Source organism: Zingiber officinale, chromosome 2A (genome assembly GCF_018446385.1).
Source record: "Zingiber officinale cultivar Zhangliang chromosome 2A, Zo_v1.1, whole genome shotgun sequence".
NCBI lineage: Eukaryota > Viridiplantae > Streptophyta > Magnoliopsida > Zingiberales > Zingiberaceae > Zingiber > Zingiber officinale.
This window is the reverse complement of record NC_055988.1, coordinates 4,808,661-4,816,882: the sequence shown is the minus strand read 5'-3', so window position 1 is coordinate 4,816,882 and position 8,222 is coordinate 4,808,661. Positions and strand designations below refer to the sequence as shown.

General features: G+C 30.3%; 1 pseudogene; it reads right to left on the bottom strand.

The window, feature by feature from the left end:
* Positions 1–3,391: 3,391 nt before the first annotated feature.
* Positions 3,392–7,427, bottom strand: LOC122040409 (annotated as a pseudogene).
* Between the last annotated feature and the right edge of the window lie 795 nt (positions 7,428–8,222).

Here is an 8,222-nt window from a genome sequence, read left to right as displayed (position 1 = left end):
TTTTAAATAGGTGGGATCTATCCAAATCAACGGTGTAAAAAAATGAGTCATCCTCTAGTCCACAATTTGTGGACCAGAGGATCCGTGCTCCTCTCCTCTTTTTCCCTGCTAAATGACACTTCTACCCTTCTTCTCTCTTTTTTTTCATTTTTACTTAATTTTTATTTAGTTTTTAAATTAATTTTATTTATTATTTTTATCAATACTTATATAATTTTTAAATTTTATTCAGTTTTATTTTTTTAATCAGTTTTATTTATTATTTTTTATCATATTTTTTAATTTTATTTATTTTTTATTTAATTTTATTTTTTAAATCAATTTAGTTTATTATTTAGTTTTTTTTCAATTTTATTTAGTTTTTATTTAGTTTTATTTTTTTAATCAATTTTATTTATTATTATTTATGAAAATTTTTTATTTTATATAATTTTTAATATCATAATCTCTCCCTTCCTTAAAGTTACCTTCTTAATTCAACATTTAAATTATCGTTATCCAAATCTTGACACATGTCAAAATCTTCTCTCTTTTTAAATTATCCCTCCTTTTTAACTCTTGACACATGACACATGTCCGTGCTCCTCTCCTCTTTTTCCCTGCTAAATGACACTTCTACCCTTCTTCTCTCTTTTTTTTCATTTTTACTTAATTTTTATTTAGTTTTTTAAATTAATTTTATTTATTATTTTTATCAATACTTATATAATTTTTAAATTTTATTCAGTTTTATTTTTTTAATCAGTTTTATTTATTATTTTTTATCATATTTTTTAATTTTATTTATTTTTTATTTAATTTTATTTTTTAAATCAATTTAGTTTATTATTTAGTTTTTTTTCAATTTTATTTAGTTTTTATTTAGTTTTATTTTTTTAATCAATTTTATTTATTATTATTTATGAAAATTTTTTATTTTATATAATTTTTAATATCATAATCTCTCCCTTCCTTAAAGTTACCTTCTTAATTCAACATTTAAATTATCGTTATCCAAATCTTGACACATGTCAGAATCTTCTCTCTTTTTAAATTATCCCTCCTTTTTAACTCTTGACACATGACACATGTCAAAACCTCTCACTCTTTTTAAATTACTCATCCTCCAACCATTGACACTTGTCAAAACATCATTTTCTTTAAATTACCCTTCTTCAACGCTTAACATATGTCAGAACCTCCCATCTCTTTAAATTACTCACCCTCCAATCCTTGACATATGTCAAACACCACTCTCCCTTTAAACTATCCCTTTCAACCCTTGACAGATGTCAACATCTCTTTCCCCTTTAAATTAACCCACTTCCCACTCTTGACACATGCTAAAATCTTTCATCCCTTTAAATTACTCCAATTCCAACCCTTACACATGTTAAAATCTTTCATCTCTTTAAATTACCCCTTCTAATTTTTAACATATGTCAGAATTTTTCACTAATATTTTTATTAATTTCAAATTTATAATTTTTATTTTGATCCATATTTTTTTTCCTTTTTAAATTTTTATCAATAATAACTCCTAAAAATTTTCGCTAGTAAAATTTTTACAATAAAATATTACAAACATTAAAAAAACGTAAGAAAAATGATTGAACAGAATGAAAATAAAATGATTAAAAAAATAAAATCAATAGATAAAAGGAAAAAAATGGACAATTCATTAAGAAAAAGATACGAGGGTCAAAAAGATTTGGTGGACCCGGGGGGAAGCAGCTCTCGGCAGCGAACCCTAATCTGGCTAAAATTGGCCGGTTCCTTAAAAAGGGATTTGATTAAAAAAAAACATCTTCTATAAAATTGTGTTTATCTTTAATGGCATGAGTACTTAATATAAAAGTATACTGTGTTTACTCAGAAATCTAATACTTGATATTAAAAATATCATTATTATTATTTAGATGAAACCCTCCTGAAAGTTTGAACTTCGAACCTTCAACATCCGCAACGACTACAATCCTCCGTTTTTCCAACTGAGCTAAGATCGTCAGGCAACAAATGAATGTCCATAATTTTATAAATAATGTTAAAATTCAAAATATGTACTCGAGCATTCATATGCCGTCTCATGGTACCGTCTCAACCCTGAAGCCCTAGGTAAAAAAAACAAACATCTTAATATTTTTTTAAAAAATAAATATTAAAAATATTATTAAAGATATTTAATTTTATTAGTAAAATTTAAAAGGATAATTTTATACATTGCCAATAATTATTTATGCAATCAGAAGAAGTGACTAACTATGTCACGTAGCAATAATTTCATTTTGGGTCAAACTTCACTTTTTTATTGGTAAAATTTATAAAAAAATAAAAAATATTTTATGTTAACTAATTTGATCATGATTAATAAATTATTAATATACTATTAATATACATTTTAATTACTATGCTTCTTTTAAAAAATATATCAATTAATTTAAATTTCGATGAAGGTAAGTCTACGCAACGAGTAAAAATTATTATTATGTGACCTAAATGTAATAGGTCGGAGTAATAGTCTAATAGATATAGACACTACGTATAATAGACTCTTTCTTAGGATCCCATATTAGTAGGACCTTCATGGTTGTCTTTTATCAATTTTAACTTCGATAAATTATCAATTAAATTTATTTAGTCAAAAATATTTAGCTAGTAAATATCGATGACAAATTATTAAAAACAAATGTGCATAATAACTCATAGAAGTTATAAAAAATGTTAATTAAGTATAACTAATAAATATTTTTAATTTATTAACTAAACTTATTTTTGATAGTTAAATTTAATTTTTATCAATAAAAAATTAAAAATTATGAGTCAAATTTTAATAAAAAAATAAAAATAAATTACCAACCAAATCAAACTTTAATATTAAAAAAATATAAATTATCAATCAAATCTAATACGAGTAAAAAAAATAAAAATGATTAAATTTAACTTTAATATAAAAAAATTAAAAACTATTGGTTAAATCTAAAAATTAAACATTATTGATCAAATATAATTTAGCTAAGTAAAAAATTTAAATAATTGATAAAAATAAATTTTAATTAAAATTTATTTTAATTACAATTTTAAATATTTAATATCTAAATTAATATATTTTATATATATATAATTTGATGGACTCCAATATAATAGGTGTCCTAGGCATAGATTTTAATGATCTATGTTTTGAGCCGGCCCTGCTCCTGCCCAGATTTGAAGCAACCACGGGCCGTAATTCTTCAGAATATGGCTAGACAGTCATCGATATAACATGATAACATCATACGGTATCGGTGTCGCTGATGTCTTCTTGCATGACGAAACTAGGGAATGATGTTGTTATGTCCCTGCATGAACAACATGAAATCACCATACTTAATTTCTAGCAGGGTCTCCTTAGAAAGAGAAATACGCAGAGTGTTTAGTGATTGTAACTGAGTAGTAGTGTAACAACTAACAAAAGATATATGTTTGAACCGAGAACTCACGATAAATAAGGAAGAGTCATATTCCTGAGCAGAGATGGATTTCTTTTGACAAAATCCTTCCATTCATCTGGGTCGATCTTCCCATCGCCTCTTGCATCCGCCTGATTGAAACTCTTCAAAAGACAACAAATAAGTCAATTTCTGTCTTGGAATTTAATTATTTAGGAAAAGACGATCCTTTAAGGGGGCCGGGTATCACACACACCTTATCGACAATTTCTTCGACGAGTTCATCTGAAAGAGACAATTCTGATTCACTGAGAATAGCCAACACCATCTCCTTCAACTGAGAATGGTTTTCAAAAGGCATCCAATATAAAAGATCCAACAAGAAGGAAATCTAAAGATTAATGATAAAACCAAACTATGCTCACCTCCTCGGGTTCTATGAAGCCATTTTGCCTTAAATCATACAGCTTAAATGCAACTGCAAGTAAAATGAAGGAATCAAACATAAAGTCAGTTATTGGAAGTCTTTTCCAATAGTTGTTATAAGGCCAACATACAAGAAGCTAGTGGAAAGTTTAAGCATTTACATTCAATTTTCTCTGATTGTGGAGCTCTTGGGTGAAAGATGCTAAGCGACCGAACAAATTCTCCAAACTCAATAGCCCCATTTCGTTTGATATCAAACAAGTCAAATACCTGACAAATTCTCCAAACTCGATAGCCCCATTTCGTTTGAGAAGAAATTATTTCACTAGGCTCAAAGTTAAACCAGAATGAATGCTGACCCTGTCTGCAAACAGATTTCTTCTGTTGCTGTTCCTGAACAAAGCAAGCTGGAATTCTTCCTGCTCAATGGCATAATTAAGAATAGTGAAGAAAGCCTTGGACGGTCACGATACCATAGAAGTAGTTTAGTGGTTAAACGCCTAAGGAAAGTACATACCCGATGGATTAGCCCGTCCGGAATGATCAAACAACTCAATTTTTTAAATAGTTCATAAAGTGCTTCTATGTCATTGACCGTGACTGTCAAATAATATTTTTTTTTAAAAGAAAATTTAGGATAGTCAAGGTAACAAGAGATGAATATTTGCCGTCGTTAAGCAAGCAAGCAACTATTTGCATATCGTAAACATATTGGAACCTGTAAAAGTTCAATCAGTGCCCAACTCTAGGAAGTAGTTCTACATCTATTTTTTTTATACTAGATATATAAATCTTACAACCCTACTGATCCTGAGATAGACGGTCCGATCTCATATTCCGTACATTAAGTAAATCTAGGAAGATGGAGACTCCTAACGTGGCACCCTAACTTTATTAATAGTTTAATCATCGTAGATGCATCCTATATGGAAATTAAATTTTGATTGCTTGAGAAATGCATGAAATTTTGGGACGACATTTATTTAGGAGTGTCAATTCGAGGGATCGGATGAGCTCTAGCCAGGTTGAAACAAGGATATTATAAAAAAAATCTCAAGCAAAATCCAAACATAATCTAGAATCTTAAATCCGAATTCGGATAACTTGACCAACTTGATCGCCCTAATTAGAAAATATTTTATTTACTATTTTCCTATCCTTTCTCACTTATATTTTAATATTTTATCATAATCCTCATAACATTTTACTATTAAATAAAGCATCTTAATTTTTAAAATAAAATTTAATTTTAAAAAATCTCCAAACCCTAAATTCAATTCAATCTAAATCCAATCCGAAACTAGTACAATTCAAAAATCCTCAATCCAAATCTAAAAATTTTCAATTCTAAACTAATATTTTTCGAATCAATTCAGATAATGTATATATATATATATATATATATATATATATATATATATATATATATATATACAAGATTGATCAGGAGGTTCCTGATCGGTCCAGAGATCGATCAAGAGCAAGTCGCGCACTTTACTGGCGCGTAGCATATCAATCCCCTCTCTCTCTCTCTATATATATATATATAATTTATCCGGATTTTAATCACAACTGATGATTGACGAAAAGAAAATCAAGAGCTAGGTGGGCCAAAGGTGGTATGGGATAGAATCCATTCCTTTTGTAAACGAAGTGACCACCCTTAGATAGGTGATCTAGGATGAACATAAGATCTATTTTTTTTTATGTTAAATTTAGAATTAGACTCTATATTTGTTATTATTATTATTAGAAAATCCGTGACTATCAATCTTTATATCAAATTTCTACATTTTACACTTTTATCGAAGTCCTTTTATTATTTTTAATAATTTCTATTTAGAATATTTTATGTCTAGGATGATTAGAAATCGGGCATAAGTTTATGTTTGACGATTTTTCTTTTGTGGGCCCATCAAAAGAAGGGCTGCCATTTTTTTCATTTTTTATTTTTTATTTAATTAATATTTTTGAATTTTTTTAAATTTAATTAAGAGATATTTGATTGTGGAGTTATATTTGGGAATGAAATAATTGATGGGTGAAACTAGTAAATATTTGATTGGTGAAATATTTTATTATAAAATTTGAAATATTTGAATAGTAAAATATTAAAAAAAGTAATGTAGTAGTAGAGATCATAAATATTTGAAAAAATATTTCCAACCACTAACTATAAATGCTCAATTGAGTGGGAGACAGTGATAGTCATTATTTCAAAGGCTAGTAATCATCCGTGATTTATCTCCTCCGTGTTGATCCTGAGACGGGTTGGCGGAAATGCTGGGAGCGAGCGTATTCGCCTTTTTTGCCACCTTGAGTGAGAGATAGTGGCCCCTAGGACTATGGTATCGTAGTAGGACATTCAGGTTATCTCCCAGGCACTTACGGTTCGAACCTCAGCTACGACGTATTTGTAGGAATTTTTCCTCCGAATAGGGGGGGCATATTCAAAGGATGCTGGGCTGGCCGCCACGTGCGCTTCCCGATTTACCCTAGTGCCCGGTGGGAAACTTTCGTGGGACCGGACCGGTCACCTCAGGCTCGACGTTAACCAATATGATTAATCATTTTTTTTTAGTCGAAGATGGTGTGTTCCCTCGGGACGGTCTGGTGACTAGCACATGAGGTGTTGTCATCATGAGGTCTGGGGTTTAAAACTCGATAAAACCGAGGTAAATGTCTCCATTATGTGCTAATCATTATTCCAAAGGCTAGTAGCCGTCCGTGATTTACCTCCTCCGTGTTGGCCCTGGGACGGGTTGGCGGGGGCACTGGGGTGAGCGTATTCGCCTTTTGCCACCTTGAGTGGGAGATGGTGGGTCCCCGGGGTCATGGTGTCGTGGTAAGACATCTAGGTTGTCACAAAGACATCCGCAGTTCGAACTCTAGCTATGACATATTTGTAGAAATTTTTCCTTCAAATGAGGGGTATAATCAAAGGATACTGGCCTTCTAGACTGCTCGTCATGTGCGCTTCTCGATTTATCCCCTGGTGGCCAGTGGGAAATTTTTGTGGGACTGGGCTGATCACCCCAGGGATAGTCAATAAGGTTAATTGAGATTATCATTTGTTTTTGAGTGGGAGATGTAATTCTTTTGGGACGAATTAGTCGCTAGTGTATGAGATATTATCATCGTGAAATCTGTGGTCCAAAGAAGTGTTTCTCATGATAGACAGAAAGCCAGCTACAGGTCTGAAGCCGGCTCCATAGATATAGGGCCGGGTATTATGGAATGAATTTCAAATCACAAGTTTCTGTGAAATTCAATCCCTGACTGCTACATTAAAAATATTATTTGCCCATTATCTGCCCTATGGTATAGCAACAGATCGAATTAAGCATGGCACGTAAAGCATAAAAGTTACAGGATTAATAAAAGGAGAGATAGACAGACAGCAAACGACGACAGCACAAAGCATGCATGTGCATGCGTACGTGCCTGCGTTGGTTATTCCTTGAGCATGAAAATTTACAGGATTAACAAAAAGAGAGGTAGAAAGAAGATACAATTTGTTTGAGAAGCAAGAACCACAGGATCCTCGTATCCGACTGCGTGTCTGTCAGTAAGCTTAGAAGAGAAACAGCCCATCAGATTGGCAACCAGACCTTAATGACTTGCTTAGGGAGAGCACCTGATAAGAAACGGAGAAAACACAATCAGCAAACACAGAATATCATTAAATAATAATAATAATAATAATAATAATAAAAAGAAAGGTATTGATGGATAACTGAACGCACCAAAGTCTAAAGGGCCTTTTACCAAAGTGAGCATTCAGTCTTATGCCCCCATGTACTTTCATTTTTATCAAAAGATACATCTAATTCCTAAAATTTTCGCCCCAACTGAACTAATTATTTTCGAGTTTCATTCAAAAGTCATTGATGATTAACAAGATTATTTTTTTTAAAAAAATTACGTCATTAAATTATGACGTTCTCTTAAATCTAGCTATCCATATTTTTTTAATAAGTTTTAGAGCTTTAATAACAATTTTAAAAAAATACAAAATAAGATTAATAAAAAATTAACAAATTAAAGAAACATTAATAAAAAAATATATATTACTTTTTTTTTAATCTTTTTTAATAACTAATTACAATTAAAAAAAGTGAAACAAAGTAAAATAAAATAAAATCATAAAATTTAAAAATTACTTTGGCGTTGCTTCAAAAAAACCACTGCCTTGGCGTTGCTTTAGCTTTTGGTCAAACTATTATCTGTTTGATGTTGATTTTGTTAAAACATTATCATATTAGCTAGTACTGATTGATTTTGTAAGACCATCATCATCTTAATGCTAATTTCGTCAAAACATCATCTTATTATTGATTTCATCGAAACATTACCACCTTGATACCATTTTTCTCAAGACATCACCGT